The 18,549-nt window shown below is 39.1% G+C and overlaps 1 protein-coding gene across 6 annotated transcripts in view; it reads right to left on the bottom strand.

The window, feature by feature from the left end:
* FAM222B (family with sequence similarity 222 member B) overlaps window positions 1-18,549 on the bottom strand; it is a 56,427-nt gene that overhangs the window by 16,857 nt on the left and 21,021 nt on the right. The window lies entirely within an intron of this gene.

The following is an 18,549-nucleotide window of genomic DNA, read 5'->3' as shown; positions in this document are numbered from 1 at the left end:
GACGGGAGAGAAGCCATGACTCCCACCAAAGACATGTGGAGAAATACAGGCAACTTCTAAATATATGAAGAAATGGGGCAACTATCTAATAAAGAAATGTAAATTAAATGGAATGAGGTTTTATAGTTTGCTTAAAAATTGACAAATATGGGGCCGGCCCTGTGGCTCAGGCGGTTAGAGCTCCATGCTCCTAACTCGGAAGGCTGCCAGTTCGATTCCCACATGGGCCAGTGGGCTCTCAACCACAAGGCTGCTGGTTCAATTTCTCGAGTCCCGCAAGGGATGGTGGGCTCTGCCCCCTGCAACTAAGATTGAACACGACACCTTGAGCTGAGCTGTCTCCCGGATGGCTCAGTTGATTGGAGCGCGTCCTCTCAACCACAATGGTTGCCGGTTCGACTCCCACAAGGGATGGTGGGCTGTGCCCCTTGCAACTAGCAACGGCAACTGGGTCCTGGAAATACACACTGTTCCCCAATAAAGTCCTGTTCCCCTTCCCCAATAAAAAAATCTCTAAAAAAAAAAATTGGAGGAAAAAAAAATTTGACAAATATGTTTGGGAAAATATCTAACACACACTGAGTTAAGGATATAGTGAAGAGTCATTAAAATGAGATGTTCAATTGATACATTCTTTCTGGAAATAAGTATGACAGTTTTTTAAATATTCATACTCTGATACAGTAATTATACTTCTAAAATCTAATTTAAGGAATAACAGATGTGAACAAAGATTCACATATGACTCTCCTCACTACAGTGTTGTTCATAATTGTGTAAAAACTGGAAACAATCTAAATGTCCAAAAGCAAGGACATGGTTATATAATTATGGGACATCCATCTAATAAAATTAGCATGGGCTCCCCCAATGTGAAAAGAAATATTGTTAAAAAAAATACCTAAAGACAAAAACGCTTATGATATAAATGCTGCATATATACAATATGTAAGTAAACAATAATAATTTTGTAAAATGTATTATATATACATAAAAACTATGTCATTTGTATTTTATCATCAAATGCATTACAGCATTTTGCGGGCATAAATTCTCATTCCTGGACTATAGTAGTCCCCCCCTTATCTCTGGGGGGATACAGTCGAAGGCCCCCAGTGGGTATCTGAAACCACGGATAGTACTGAACCCAATATATACTATGTTTTTCCCTATTCCTAGTCGTACATACCGATGATATAAAGTTTAATTGGTAAATTAGGCACAAGAAGAAGTTAACAATAACTAACAATAAAATAGAACAATTATAACAATATGTTGTAATAAAAGTTATGTGAATGTGGTCTGTCTTTCTCAAAATACCTTATAATGGAGACAGCTACCATGTAAGTGGCCAATGGGCGGGTAGTGTATACAGAGTCGATACGGGGGACAAAGGGATGATTCTACGGGGGACAAAGGGATGATTCCTGTCCTGGGTGGGATGAAACAGGACAGCTCGAGATTTCATTACGCCACTCAGAACGGTGCGCAATTGAAAACTTAGGAATTATTTCTGGAATTTCCCATTTAATATTTAGGGACCCCGGGTAACTGAAACATGGAAAGCAAAACCTTGGATAAGGGGAGGGGGGCTGACCACTGTATCTAGTTTAGGGTAACATTCTATTAGCTTTCATTTCTTGAACATACTAAAATCAACAGAGCCAAGAAAGTAACCTAGGGAAAATAACGGGGTGGCAAGGACAAATCATTTTCTCATAAGAGGTTTTCAAAAGGGGAAAATTCACATACATACATACACACACACATACATACATACATACCTCATTTTACTGCCCTTCACTTTATTGCGTTTTTTACAAATTTAAGGTTTCTGGCAACCCTGCGTTGAGTAAATCTACCAGCGCCATTTTTCCAGCAGGCTCAGATGATGGTTAGCATTTTTTGGCAATAAGTATTTTTAAATTAAGGTATGTACATTGGTTTTTTTAAGCCATAATACTACTGCAAACTTAGCAGTCTATAGTATAGTGCAAATATAACTTTCACATGCACTGGGAAAACAAACAATTCATGCAATTCACTTGACTGTGATGTTAGCTTTACTTCTGTGTTCTGGAACCGAACCCACAATATCTCTGAGATTTGCCTGTAAAGATAAATGTCAACTGCAGCTCAAATCACCTTAAGAAACCTGGATTAACAACAGGCACTGTATCACAGCGGTTAAGACAAGACTTCAGCTTTGAATCCCAGCGCTGCCACTCACTAGCTGTGTGACCTTGGGAAAGCCACTTAACTTCATCTGTAAAAGGTACCGACTTCCTGGAATTGTTGTGAGGATTAAATGGGTTTAATATTAATACATTCAAGCGCTTAGGATACTAGCGCCTGACATGTAGTGAACATTTTTTAAAATGTTGGCTATCATCACTTTCTCAATATATCAAAATCCAGGTCACATTTTATTTTGCCAACAGAACCAAACCACCGCCGTGCACTTTACAGTTCTTTATCATTTGAAACATGTCTACATACATTATTTGATTTAAGACTATCTTTAATTTAGATGGAACAAGTATTCCCTTTTTATAGATTAGGAGGAAACCCAGGCTCGGAAAGATTAAGCAACTTGTCCAACAATCTACAGATGGAAAAGTGGATCTCATATTCTCTGTCTTAACTCCTAGACTTGTGGCTCATTCCATTAAGTATTTTGAAATCATCAGGCTGTGACCAACCTTAAAAAAAAAAAAAAAATCAAAGTAACAGTAAGAATGCTTATTATTTCACGATTCTGTTTCAGTTACCTAAATTATATGTATTTATTGGGAAGCAATCTTTATTGTGGCATAGACAAAAATGTTTGAAAAGCATTGCATTATACCATCGCTGCCTCTCAAGTCAGTATTTATTGAGCACCTATCATATCCCTTTTCTTACACTATTATATAACAACAAAAACATACAGTTCTAAACCATGGTTTTGTTTTTGAAGTGTGAATTATAGACTTCCTGTGGATGCGAGGAATTCCGTGTCCTGGGTCAGCACTTTGCACTCAACTCTACTTGTACTTTGCTCGACTAACACTTTGGAATCAGCTTTTAGTGAAGATCCTTCTAAGGTCACCTATAATCAAGCAACTACAACCAAAGTGGGAAAGGAACTACACAAAGGCAAAGAAAAGCTTTAAGTTCATGTGGTCACACACCCAGCCGCCCAGAAAAGCTATATAATTCAGACTGAGGAAACCATATCGGAGAATAATACAAGTAATGATCGAACAGTTATCTCTCATCCTCAAAAACTCCTGGCGCAGAAAACTCCTTCTTGCCTTCCTACTGTTGTTTCCCTGAAAATAAGACCTAGCCGAACCATCAGCTCTAATCCGTCTTTTGGAGCAAAAATTGCTGTAAGACCCAGTCTTATATTAACACAACACCCGATCTTTTATATTATATTACATTATACCCGGTTTTATTATATTATCTCATCTTATATTATAGTAAAGGGGTCTTATATTAGTTTTTGCTCCAAAAGACGCATTAGAGCTGATGGTCCAGCTAGGTCTTATTTTGGGGGAAGAACAGTACCTCATGCTCTTCTCTGAATATGAGAAGTAAACCCTAACTAACTCTGAACCTACTCTCAACTCATACATTTTCTAAGTCAGTTTCCATTTGGACACTTGTACTATGAGGGATTCTGGAAGCTGGGCGCCATAGAGCCCACCAGGGTCTATGACAGAAAGCATCCCTCTGCTCTCTAAGTGAGGGGAAAACAGTTCACACTTTTCCTTGGTCACGCATCTACTTTATCCACTATCTATTTATTTGGTCTGCTACCTCCTTAGAACAAGTTCTCTATGCACAATGCCTTGAGCTTATATAGCTTACATTTCTAGTGAAGAGTTTCAAAAAGACTAGGTTTAACCCTACAATGTCCAAATGATTTGCCTTCCTTTATCTCAGAAGAATGGCTAACACTCTCCAAATAAATATCTTACAGACAACGGCAGAGAACAAAAGTTCACAACTCTTCTATTCTTGGTACATGCCTCTTTCACGCAGTGACCCTCTCGCTGTCCTAATTTCTACTCTGTAAACTTCTCTCTCTGGGCCTCTCACCAACTGAGCATTCTTATCAGCTTTCACCCAGTTACCTCTGTTAAATCACTTCAATTGGATTAGAAATAGAAAGTACTCAAGCACAGTGAGGAGGGTATCCACAAAGGAACAAGGGGTGGGGGCTGATGTGGGGCGTCCGAAACCAAATGCAGTGAGGAGAGCATCCCCTCTGGGGGCGACTTTCCCAATGCATTACCTTGGTTACAGTTGCTGGCTTGTCGTCCAATAACATGAGCCCCAATAGGGTCCACTCAGATCTTGGCTTCTAAATACGAAATTCTCCACGAGCAGAAACAAAGGCTCCTTGGAGAAATGGCTGAGGCAGAGAAAGTACTAGATGAGTCTGGTACATCTTACTGTGCAGGAAAGAAGTGCTCAAAGAATAACGGTGACATGGCAAAGGACAGAGAGGCCACAGCATACTCAACTGGTAAGGGAAATCCCAGAAAGAGAAGTTTACACAGCAAAAATTAAGGAGAACAGGGAATGGGTATACTGAGTGAAAGAGTCGTGTACCAGGAATAGAAGAATTGTAAACTTGTTTTCCACTGTTTGTAAGATGTTAGTTTGGAGAGTATCAGCCACTCCTTTGAACTAAAAAGACAGCAAATCACTTGGGCATCTTTAGGGTAAAATATATAATTATGTATTTTTTTTCCTGATTTAGTGGCAAAGTCTGGATAATTTGAACATCAAACAAATAATGATAGTAACAGATTATATCCTATTGAATAAAACAGGAAATCATGAGTCCATACTAATATAAATACACGAATACATTGAAAGGCTTTAGAGAAACAGGATATTTACACAGGCGCAACGCATCTCCTCCTAAAATACTAATTCCAAAGGGAAAAAGAGTAAACTTTACAGTGGAAATGCCTAGCACCTCAATCAAGGGATCGAGCATTACCAATCATGGGGCAAATAAAAATTCTACCCCTCTTGAAATTACGCAGTGAAGAACACAGCATCACTCCTGTGATATTCCTCTGGCACATAACCGACATTCAACATGAGGAACCACCAGACGATCCGAAACTGAGGAACTCTGCAGCGTCAAGGTCATGAAAGTCAAAGGCGGCCTGAAGCACTGTTCCAGATTGAAGGAGACCAAGTAGAAAGAACGAACAAATGCAACGTGTGTGATTCGGAACTGGATCTGAATGCAATGAAGGACTTTACTAGTTCAACGCGCAACATTCGAGGGGAGCTCTGAGAATTATATGATAGTAATATATCCATGACAACTTTCTGGTTTTGATGGTTGTGTTATGGTGATGATGGAGAATGGCCTTGTTTGTGAAACGGATAAACACTGAGGTACTTAGGGATGAGGAAGCATCAGGTCAGCAACTTACTCTCTAGTGATTCAAGGAAGAAAAATGTTCTTTGTACTGTACTTGCAACTTTTCTATAAATTTGAGACTGTTTCCAAAAATTTTACCAAGGAAAAAAACAAGGTAGTAGTGTTTAAGTCTGGAAAGGGAGAGAGGATGCAGAAAGAAGAGGAGGACAGTGTGGTCTGCTGGTAACCATTCTTGTTTTATCTTCATGCAGGTGACTTATCTCTGAATTGGTGAGTGCCAACATTAGGGTTCCTGCCATCTGGAATAAGTTTCCTGCATTTTTCTGCCTCATCAACTTCCAATTTCTCTCAACACTTATCTGAATAACATTTTCTCCAGTGCCTATACATCAAATTCTCTCCCAACCTCCATTCTGTTCTGGCAATGCTTCCACTATGTAGCACTCATGCAACCCTCTTACCCTAAAGATGGGGAATTTCACCTTTAGAAAGGTTTTAAAAGAAATGTCTATCCTGAAGGACGTGCTATTGATGACCCTCCTTTCTTCAGGCCTAACATTCACTAATATCTCCATCAAGTTCATGTTCATGTTTTATTAAGAATTTTTCAAGGTCCTTCCTTCTAAACACACATCCTGAACCCAGGCAAGTGCCATGCAAACTCCCCTATGTGCTAAAGGAAAGCCTTGTTTTATCTTCTTGAGAGTAACAGAATTTTGACTCTTTCCTCCCACTATACAGTTTCAAATGACATCATAAGCCTTATCTCCATACTTCATGAAAAGTACCAACTACAACTAGCTTCTCCACTTTCACACCAACAGCAGCTGGCGGGTAGGGTCTCTTGGTTATTCAACAGCAGAAAGGTTTTCAGTAACAATCAATGAAGAGCTTTGAAGTAGTAAAGGATGATGTTTATCACTCTCCCTTTCCTCTTCTTTCTATTGAGCATAATCAGGGGAGTTTTGGAGGAGGAACAAGTGTAATACGGCCCTTCTCTAAGCAGCCATGAATGTTCTTCCCTTCCTTTAAATAAAAGCTCACAAAAACAGGCTCTCAACATGCACTGCCATACTCCTTGGCAACTTATTCTCAACAACATTTTCATGTAGCCATATCCATGAATACATTTCAGGATAGGGTCCACTGAGCCTTGGGAAGAAGAGAGCCCAGCAAAAAAGGTCATTAAGGTGAGCAACAGCATCAGAAATGAAAGTAGCAGCAAGTCACCTGGAGATCTAGGAACAGCCTCAGCTGAAACCAACTTCAATCTTTTGCATGCTAAGGAGGTTAAGATTTTGGTTACAAGCTCAATTACTTTTTAGGGTAACCATCAAACAACAATATTGAAGAGCAAGTTTGAAGGGAAATAGTAAAGGGACTTAGTCATTCATCTTCAGAGGAAGACAAACGATTTCCCTTCTTCCTGTCCCTCTTTCTCCACCTAGCAGAGATTGTTTCCAAAGAGGTATATAACTGTGTTAAAATAACCTCCTAAAATTCCTATAGAGCTAAAGAAATGTATTCTCAGTGTCCTACTAATTTTAAAAGTATCCCCAAACAAAAATTTTCTTTTGCCCTTTGAAGAGAACTTCAAATGCAAGCAGAAGACAAAACTGCACCTTGCCAATCACCATAATCTTACAATAAGCACATACTGCTGGGAATGACATTCAGTTCCATCTCAGTCTATTCTCCTATGATAAGCAGCAATGAACTCAAGGGTATGATTTCAGAATATAAAAAGGCATTAAAGCTGCTCCTAATAGATTCTTTTAAAATATGATCCTACACAACTCTTCAAAAGAGGACAATATGTTTTAATTGAAGATGAATTTACAATTCTTTGACCTCCTGTCTAAAAGAGGTCTAGAAAAGGAAATAACCGCAGAGGAGGGAGGGACTGAAAAGAACCATTCTCATTATTAAAATCCATCAAGTTCATACGTCAACCTTGGGATAACTGCAGCCAAAAAACTGACTTGCAAGTAATTATCACCACTATTTGCAATAAAAGTTAATTGGACATAATTGAACTAACGCCCTATCGGAGGGAAGCTGCAACTGGCAGAGAGCCCACTCCTCCTGCTCCTTCAATCTGCAAATGAAACAGCTAATGATAATTTGTGGACAAACAAGAAATTGCTCTCATGGTTTCCCTACTGCAAATCATTCAGCAATTCCAGCTAATGCCCAGAATGTTGGGCCAGGAGAAAAATCATTAACCAGTGCTTCCTTTGATAAAGATGAATTTTACCAATCACCAAGCCCATTAAGGCTGAGGACTGCTGAGAATTGTTACATTTCCCCTAGACGCCCTCAGTAAGGCAATGTGGCCTGATCTCCGTACCCCAGTACTGTGCTCTAGATGTACCCTGTGCCACTAACATGTGGTAATGAGACATTATGCAAAGCCAGGAGCTACAATCATACTAATAATTTGTTTTCTTCTAAGAGAATCCCGAATAATCTCATTTTTAGACAACCAAATGCAATTGTTGATCTGCTTCAATGGCAAAGATTAAATCACTTCCAAGTGGACTTTAGAGTTGATAGATTTCCTGCTGCCTTACTCATGCCTTCAGTTCTGGACAAGAACTGTACCCCTGCCCTTGGAATTTAATATCAGACTCTGCTTTTCAACTGTGTCTACAGCCCAAGGGACTAAGATTCCTAAGGGTATTGTGGAGTCTTAGGAAACCACTCTGTCTTGTGGTCTTGTATCAACAGTGACCTGTAAAGTGGGCGGGAGGCAGGTCCCCTGCTGTGGTGACAGAAGGTAAAAGAGAAAAAGGAGGTACAAAGTGCTACCTCTGCTTATTTTTTCTCAGCTGATTTGGGCTCTATTTTAGCAAGATGGCTAGAAATTAATGCAATAGAACCTTTCCCAAAGCAGCAGCTGGACCCCTGCCCATTTGGTACACTTTTCAGTGAAAGTTATTTTGGAAGGTTGCAGTTCACTTCTTCTGGTCATTAAAATACAACACTTTCTGATGTGAAACATGGAAAAACTTAGGAATAGCTCAGTCAGGATGCAAAAAATAGGGATCTAGAAACTGTATTATGGATAGTAAAGGAAAACAAGAGTTTAACCTGAAAAGGAAAACACATAGTAGGGACATCATTCATTCATTCATTCATTCACTCACTCACTCCCTGAGCACCTGACACACGAGGCACTGTGGCAGTACTGTGTATTGGAAATACAAATACAACAGACAAAATCCCTGGTGAGAAATGCGATTATTATGGTGATCATTTTGCAATATGAGTATATACAAATATCGAATCACTATGTTGTACACCTGAAACTAGTATGAAGTTGCATGTCAATTAGACCTCAATTTAAAAAAAGAAAAAAATGAATAAAGTTGTTTGAAAACCCAAATAATGAAACTAATACTTCCAGGGAAGAGTGAGAAAGAAGGGAGAATAATATGGGTCACTGAAGGCCAAGCAAGAATTTACCAGATTGGGGCAAGCCCGGTGGCTCAGGCAGTTAGAGCTCCATGCGCCTAATGCCAAAGGCTGCCGGTTCGATTTCCACATGGGCCAGTGGGCTCTCAACCACAAGGTTGCCGGTTCAACTCCTCGAGTCCCACAAGGGATGGTGGGCAGCGCCCCCTGCAACTAAGATTGAAACATGGCACCTTGAGCTGAGCTGCCTCTTCGATGGCTCAGTTGGTTGGAGCACGGGCTCTCAACCACAAGGTTGCCACTTCGATTCCTTGAGTCCCGCAAGGGATGGTGGGCAATGCCCCCTGCAACTAGCAACAGCAACTGGACCTGGAGCTGAGCTGCACCCTCCACAACTAAGACTGAAAGGACAACAACTTGACTTGGAAAAGAGTCCTGGAAGTACACACTGTTCCCCAATAAAGTCCTGTTCCCTTCCCCAATTAAAAAAAAAAAAAAAAGTACTTACCAGATTAAGGAGGTTAGGGTAACAATAATCAAAACAGCATGGTATTGGCAGAAAAAGACACACAGACCAATGGAATAGAATTGAGAACCCAGAAATAAGCCCACATAAATATGGACAGATAATTTTCAACAAAGCCAAACACATACAATGGAGAAAAGACAACCTCTTTAATAAATGGTGCTGGGCAAATTGGAAAGCCACGTGCAAAAGAATCAAACTGGACTGCTGTCTGTCACCATGTTACCAAAATTAACTCAAAATGGGTCAAAGACCTCAAACAATAAACTTCACAGAAAACATAGGTACTAAACTTATGGACCTTGGGTTCAAAGAGGATTTTATGAATTTGACTTCAAAGGCAAGGGAAGTAAAAGCTAAAATAAATTAATGGGACTACCTCAAACTAAAAAGCTTCTGCACAGCAAAAGAAACCATTGACAAAATAAAGAGGCAACCAACCGAATGGGAGATTTTTGCAAACAACGCCTCCAGTTAGCAGCTAATATCCAAAATATATAAGGAACTCATACAACTCAACAACAAAAAAATAAACAATTCAATTTAAAAGTGGGCATAGGACCTGAATAGACATTTCTCCAAAGAGGACATACAGATGGCCAATAAACATATGAAAAGATGCTTAACATCATTAATCACCAGAGAAATGCAAATAAAAACCACAATGAGACATCACCTCACACCAGAATGGCTATCATCAACAAGACAAATAATAAGTGTTGGAGAGGCTGTGGAGAAAAAGGAACCCTCATACCCTGTTAGTGGGAATGCAGACTGGTGCAGCCGCTATGGAAGGCAGTGTGGAGGTTCCTCAAAAAATTACAAATAGAATTACAACAGGACCCAGCAATCCTTCTCTCCTAGGTATCTACTCCAAAAAAATGAAAACACTTCTCCATAAAGACATATGTGCTCCGATGTTCACTGCAGCTTTATTTACAGTGGCCAAGACATGGAAACCACCAAAGTGCCCTTTGATAAATGATCGGATAAAGAAGATGTGGTGTATATACACAATAGCAACCAATCTGCCATAAGATGAAGTAGTGCCATTTGCGACATGGATAAAACTTGAGATTATTATGCTAAGCGAAATAAGTCAGACAGAAAAAGCTGAGAATCATATGATTTCACTGATATGTGGTGTATAAAACTGAAGACAACAAAGGAACAAGACAAACAAAGAAACAAAAACTCATAGACACAGACAATAGATTAGTGGTTACCAGAGGGTAAGTGGGGAAGGAGGTGGGAGATGAGGGTAAAGGGGTCAAACAAATGGTGATGGAAGGAGAACTGACTCTGGGTGGTGAACACACAATGTGATATATAGATTGTTGTACACCTGAAACCAATGTAACTTTAATAACAATTGTCACCCCAATAAACTTTAATTTTTTTAAAAAAAAAAAGGGTAAGCTACTCTAGGCAGAGAAAACTAACATACAAAAGGCACGCAATAGTAAAATGAATGGCACGTTTGGGGAACCACAAGTGGTCTGTGGTGGACTATGGGTATTGATGCTAAACCTGGAGCTGAGCCTGATGCACCCAATTATGAAGAGCCTTTTATGTCATACTAGACGGACAGAGCAGCAGATTAAGAATAAAGCTGGGTTGGAGTCACAGCTCAATGTTAACATTAAATCAGCAAAAAGAGTGGCCCCGACATCTTACAGGACAATTGTGATGATTAAATGAGATTATAAACTGCCTGGTACAGAGCCTATGCTTAACAACGGTGGTTATAACTGTTATTAGCTAATGTCACACTTTATCCTGAAGCCACGGAAAGATAGGGACAGGTTTTAAGGAGAGTAACTTGAACAGGTATCTATTTTAAATAATCTGCTGGAAGTGTGAGAGACAAACAGGAGACGGCAAGGCAAGTCAGTTAAGTGGCTCCAGTAACCTGCACATAAGGGGACCATTATGTAAAGGAGGGAGCAGGTTTACCTCTGAACGCGAGATCAAAATAGGTTAATAAATTAAAGTCTGAAGAAAGCAATTTTAGGTGAACAAAAACAATCTGAACTTGTTCAACAATAGCACCACACTAGAAATGCTGAAGCAAAAGCAATGACCATTCACTGATGATGGAAAAGTTTATTTTCAGTAGCTAAAAGTTGGACTAGATTACTGCTAAATCCAACTTTCAGATGATTCTAAATCACAAAGGTGGTTGTGTAAAGTCATTAACAATTGCTTACATCTGTAGAGATCTTTACAGTTTTCAAAGTGCTTTCATACTGATTCTCATTTGAGTTTTTCAAATGCCAGGCGAGAGACAGTCTGGGCAGGTATCATTGGTCTCATTTGCACCGTAAACCAGGAAAAGCTAGTAAGTCCCTTAGACCACAATCAGGATTTCTAACCCCAGGCTCTGTGCTCCTCCTCTTCTCACTACTGCCTCCAACATGGTGCCAGAGCTGAAAATCCATTCTGAGAAACCATCTCTCTTTGGTCACCTGCTCCAGTGTTTATTCTTAAAATCAGGGAATTCTTCTGTATGTCTTATACATTAGTTTAGTTGTTCAGGAGCTTCAGCCTAATTTTTTGTCCCCTCCAAGGTGAATAAAAGCCAGTCATCTATCTTTATATAATATTCCTTTATATTTGCATACTATGTCTGTCATTCCTCTAATAGAGGCTAATTAATCCCAATTCCTTGAGTTTTTTCCACATATTCTTTCCGTTAAACTAGTTAAGTAATCTGATCCCTAATTTAGTTCTAGCTCGAAGACAATAATCTTCCCATACATTCCAATTCTAATCCCCAGATATCTATTAAAGAATACCTCTCTATTAATTCATACCAATATTTACTGAACATCTACTATGAAGCAAAGCATTGCTCCAGGAGCTAGAGACTCAGCAATGAACCTAACAGACAAAAGCTCCTATCTTTGTGGTGCTTCCATTTTTACATGGGGTAGAGCGGGAGATTCAAATTTAATGAATAGGTAAGTTGCATAGACTCTTAGAAGATGATAAATAGTATGAAAAAATAAATAAGGCCATATAAGGAGATGGGGAGCGTTGGAGGGGGAAGCAATTTGAAATAGCAGTCAGAGTGGTCCTCACTGAGAAACTAGTTTGTTCATGGTTTATCTTCGTTTCAGTGTAAGACAACAGTACAGCTTTTAATTGCATAACAGATTTTTTAAAAGAAATTAATTAAAACTAATATAGATATTCCTCCCTCTTATTTCAAGTTTAACTCTAAGGCACTTGCATAAAGTGCAACTGATCAACTTGTTCTGCAGAGTGGAATCTTGCTTCTGTAACAGAGAAATACTCTAAGTAATACTGCAGCCAAGTACTGCCAGCTTGCACACACCCACAGCTCGCTGTTGGACACTCTCACTGGAATAAAGACTAGCGTTTCCCGGGTTGAGCAATGGTACTTTCTAGTTGTGGGAAGCTGAGAGGTGAGCAGATGTGGACAGGTGGGGGGGATGGAGAGAGTTGGTAAAAACAGAATTTTAAAGAGCTACAAAGTCGATGTGCAGGCTGCAGTGGCCTCAGCCACTCACTTCTAGGTACACTAAGGAACAATCTCCTCCAAACATACCACGAAAGATAAAAATGTCACATTTCAGTTGGGGTAGTTTTTTCAGCTTGAAGAAGAGGCAAACATTAAAATACAGCTTGCTATAAAAGCAACCTGTTCCAACTTAATTTTGCCTCAGACTATGAAATAGGCAAAGGACTTTTCTTAAAAGGAAAGGTTCCTTTTGTCTCTGGGGAAATGTTCTAACACAGTATCACACTCCAATCGCACTGTATCTTACAAGGACTGAATGAAGACGAAGTACTACAATGTTTTGTAAAGCACTAAGTGAATGCCCAGTAACACCTGGCAGGACAGGTTAAGACCATGATATGGATTCTTCATTAATCCACTGGTCCCACTTTCTGTTGAATGAAAGAGGTTCTAGGAGAATAAGATAAGCAAAAGCCAAACCAGTACTTTACACAGCTACAAAATTCATGTCTTCACAATACTAAAACCACTTCCAGCTAAAGAGCTGGGTAACACAGAAGGCCCATTCAGGAACCCAGGAAACGTGACTTTTCCATTCATATATACTCTGACCTGGAGAAATTGCCTTTAACTTCTAGTTTTGATCCCCCTTTTGTTTTAAAACAGATTAGCCCTAGCCTTTACATAATGAGTGTTAAGTGGTAGGAGTACTTTAGCTTTTGGAACAAAAGAAAAAAATTTAAGTTATGACTAACAGTGCTTACGCTTCTCCTCGGAAGCAATAGAGACGTTGTCTGAAATCATTTCAATTCTCCAAGTGGCATAAAATCTAATTTTCACTCAGATCAGCAACTGATCCTCCAAATCATTTTGCTGAGTATAAAGAATTAGCAATTGGTCATGGAAACCTTGCCTTTTAAAACTGCTGTAATATTCAGTTGGTCTTCCACTAAAAAAAAAAGAGAGGGGAGGGGAGAGGAGAAACTGGTAACATTTTCCCACCAAACAGCACTTAAATCCTCAGCTTTCAATTTATAACTCTTAACCTTCTTCAATCACAATCTGACTTCTAAATAGATTTCATTTTGGCCAACAGCGCTCATCATGAGTACATATAGCCCAGTGTTAGAAGAGGCGTTTGCTTTGGTAACAGTTCTTTGGCTTGGCTTTCTACAGCTCACCCAACATGATGAAGGATCTGTGTGTACTGCGGGGCCAGAAGAAGCCAACACGGACATGCCAGTATCAAGAGCTAGTTTATCTATGATTTACCACTTGGAAGATCTCAAATCTCCACAGGAACTCAGTGTAATTAGGTAACAGGGGTCAAGTGTTAAAATACTAAATAAAACAAACTGTCTCAAGCTTACTAAACGGAGCTGAACTTTTCTAGGTCCAGTACTGAGTTTATATACTAATTTTGATGACTAAGAAACTAAGCGTAACCCAAACTCATGGCTATCTTACCTACTGGTTTCTTGAATGACTACAGAGGAAGAAAACAAATCTATAATCAGTTTGTTCAGCTAGAAAATCCCAGTTAAAAACAGAGGAAGTTAAAGCAATTGCTTAAAAATGTGGCCTAGGAATATCTTTAGCTTTTACCTGTCTATACTTTGCCTGTTTGCCCTTCCACATGAATAATCAAGAACTGATAATATCAGGGTGCCAAAAAAATGTACACACATTTTAAGAGATGTTAACACTGGTTAACATTGCTCAAGCAGTAGTTCGCCGTAATCAGAAGTGTCTGGATGCTGATGGTAACCACTCTTTTAATTGCAGAAGTCAAACGTGACGTGTATTCTTCTGTTATTGGTATATATTAATACAGTTTTTTTCCTTTCTTAAAATGTGTATACATTTTGGCATCCTCTGTATTCTCTGATCAAGAATGAACCCTTCAAATATATGGTGATGGAAGGAGAACTGACTCTGGGTGGTGAACACACAATGGGATTTATAGATGATGTAATACAGAATTGTACATCTGAAATCTATGTAATTTTACTAACAATTGTCACCCCAATAAATTTAAAAAAAAAAAAGAATGAACCCTTCACTATTCTGCCCATATATTGGCAAAGATGCCTGCTACGCTTTCCAGCAAGGCTGAAATATAACAAACTCAGTCCTTGACTGAAAATTTGATCTAAACAACCCAGTGCTCCCTCCCTGGGACCCATCAGCACCCAATAAGCATAAAACTTCAGTGTGGCCTTTCCTTTACATCTCTATCTGTTATTCCTCCTGATATCACCTCATTCTAAACCTTCCTCCTTCTCGTGATTGATAATGACGTCTTGGTCTTTGGATTCCTTTCATCACTAGAGAAATAAAAACAGCTTCTCAGGGTAAAGACAGGAAAATCTCAAATCATTTCAAATAGGGATCCTGAAAGGAGTTCTTGGAGAAAAGAATTAAAAAATATATTAGAAATTCAGAGAAAGGAAGAATTCTGAGACTTTGACTCTGGGTCTGGCTTTACTACCAAATCATTGTTATTTAGACATTCTCAGGGCCTTAGTTTTCCCTACCTCAGAGAAAAGCTGAGACCACGAAGAAACTGCTTACTTAATTCACAGGATGGAAAACTAATCCAAAAGTAAAAATATTTATGTTAACACTGGAAATGATTCTTGGGCTGAAGAAACTAGTCCTAAGGTTTTGTGAGTTGTTATATAATTATACTCTACAACTCTACATTTAATTTCAAAGTATGACACGTATGTATTCAAGGCACCAAATAATTCCTTTAAATCCGTCTCAGACTTTCTCTTTTTTCTTCTATTACCACATATATTAACAGGTAATTAAATTTTTAAGTAAGCAAAATTCTAAAATCTGGCCAAATATAAGGACTGCCCAGTATTCATAGAATGCTAACATACAGAACAAAGTTGGGGGGAGCAAACAAAGGCCTGGATTTTGAAACACCAAACCAAATAAACAGAAAGATGGGTTGAAAGTTTATATCTAAAAGGCAACTCTGTTTTGAACGACTCTAACAATCCCATACTAAGTGCAGTATCAAACACAGTCAGGGTAATTAATTCAGTGGACTCTCCCCTTTCAATGCCAGATTGAACAGCTCTGAGGATAATCTCCTTCCCTCTCCCAGGGCTCAGTTGGAAGATTCATTATTTATGCCCTCAATTGTTTACTCTGTCCTATTTTTCCATCCATCCAGGCCCAAGGGCAGTGTTATCACTGGCCTGTTTCCAAAATGATTGTTTTAGTTCACTGCCTTACTAGTTACAAACCGAAGATAATCAAACAGTGGTATCTTAATATTGGAGAGCAATCCCCTCCTCCACCACCGCTTGACCCAGGAGAGACCTTAATGACAATGCGGACCCATGTTACTTAAAAGGTAAGTAGATGGGTGAATTGATCTCCCTAAGTTGTTCTAGTGCCCCACCCCACCCCCTTTTGAGCCACTAGGCAACACATGCGCATCTGACAGGACCAAGGGCAGTATCATTAGGAAGATTTTCGGGCCCTCATGAAGAGCAGACCTGTGAACTACTGAGGCTTAAGCGGACTGAGATGCACTTTGCCTAGCAACCGTTCATTAGGAAGAGTTCAGTGATTCACCAGCAACCAACTCCACATCCTTATCTGAGTTGTAAACAGACACCAGACTCCACAAAGTCAAGTCCTCGACCCTCTAGATTCAGACTCACAGCAAACAACTTTCTCAGAAGACTTAGCTGCCAAGAGTCAACCCCTGGAAGAGAAAGTTGTGCTTAAACACACACAAAATATTGTCTCGGACAGCTACATGACAAAGCTGAATAGCTAAAAACAACCACCAGCCACATCTCCCTATAAATGCATTCACTGTCTCTAAATAAGTCTCTCATATTGCAGCATTCCCAGGTCCTTTTGCCTCTAACATTTCTAACCCTGAGCAAGCTTTTCCCAATACCGAACCTTACAACATTCAAGCTGATTATTATGAGAATCAAACCACACCAGGGGCCCAATCTTTTCCTTCACCTTCTCAAGGGGATCGTTTTATACCTCTGATGTGAATGGGGGATTGGGCTTGAGTCCCCTTAGGGAGAACATAGGGCCCTTTTCTTAAGACATTCTAAACTGTGGCTCACAAAAATAAGCAGGATGGATGGATAAAAACAAATTGATAATTAAAATTCAATCAGCTACTTTAACCTCAGCAGCACCATCTCCCTTCAACTTAAAGAGACATGGGAAGTCACAGCTTTATATAATTTCCTTGCAGGGGACCAAATCTGAGGATTTCCATCCCCCTTAAATGACATGTGGAGATCAGGGTAGATACACCTGTGATTAGTTCTATACATAGCCTTTTGTCGCCTGAGGACAATTCTTTGGGGAAATCAGTGCACCATGCAAAATACTGATTACAAAAATCAGTCAAGAAAAGAGAAATATAAAAAAAATTAAGTGAGCCAAGTGTAGTAACTATAAAGCTGTATTAACTGCTCACCCGTGGGTAGACAAAGAAAAAACCACCTACGGTATCAAATAGGAGGGCAACTTGTTTTCGAGTAGAAGCAAGAAGTGGTATATACTTTAATATGGTCACCAAGCGGTTTTTTTAATCACTTTCTCAGCTTGCAATATCGCTTAGCCATCAAACTGCATTTCATTTTGTACACCAGCTGTCAAACTTCAATCAGTGATTTTTAACAGTTCGTCCTCAGCAACAAGTTAGGTGAAACAACATGGGGGGGATCCTCTTTGCCTTTCCATTTAAACTTTATTCATGGAGTCTTTAAGAGATAAGTGGGTAATAAACTAAAAACCCAAAATCCAACAAAGGCTTACTGTGGATCTACCTTTTTGCACAATTGTATACTTGGTCTACTTGACAATTTTTTAAAAAGTATAGTAAGTTTTCTGATCCCTGATAAGTTTCCATAACTGAGATGGTTTCCTATCCCATCATCCCTATTCTTTATACTACTTGCTTTCACCCCAAACTGCTCATTGGTTAGAGATCCTATAAATCAATGCAAAGAAAAACACACTAATTCAGCTAAAACTGTCAAATAGCTCCAGCATATAAATTCTGTCTTCAACATAACTTCAGTTAGAACAATCTCTGGAAACTGAACCTAGATTTCAAGAAGGATCTCTCAATCATTTCAATTACTATTTGCCCAGGATCGTCCTTCTAGTTGCTAAATGGACTACTGCCCCATTCATGAATTGCATAATAAAGCCAATTAGATCTTCAAAAAAATTTTTTACCAAAGTACTGCCAAAAAATTGATATTGATCCCTTCTGGCATTCTAATCAACATTAACATAAATCTGGTCCAAACGCCTTTGGTGAAAACGCCCAGTTAAATCAAGTTCACCTTGAACATTGCCACTCAACAAAGACATGTGCAACACACACACACCCTTTGTTTCCAACATCGCAAATTTTGGGTTTTCCATCAATTGATAACTTTCCTCTCAATTAAAAACCTATAAAAGAGGTTCCTGATTTGGGCTGAAGATGAACTCTGTGTCCTTCAGAAAGAAGGGACCTGTATAAGTTGTAGAAGCAAATGAATTCAAAAGAGAAAAATATAATTTAAATTGTAATGCTACAGCCACCCAAATCAATAAAGGGGGGAGGGGATAAAAATAAACGAATTAAACAAAATTCATCTGGATTTCTTTTTTTTTAAGTTTGGTTTTTGACAACTGAAACGAAATCCTCTGAGAACCTATGGATATAAT

The sequence above is a fragment of the Rhinolophus sinicus genome, chromosome 12, assembly GCF_057876585.1.
Source record: "Rhinolophus sinicus isolate RSI-liver-muscle chromosome 12, RSI-T2T, whole genome shotgun sequence".
NCBI lineage: Eukaryota > Metazoa > Chordata > Mammalia > Chiroptera > Rhinolophidae > Rhinolophus > Rhinolophus sinicus.
The sequence above is the reverse complement of the archived record's forward strand: the minus strand, read 5'-3'. Positions and strand labels throughout refer to the sequence as shown.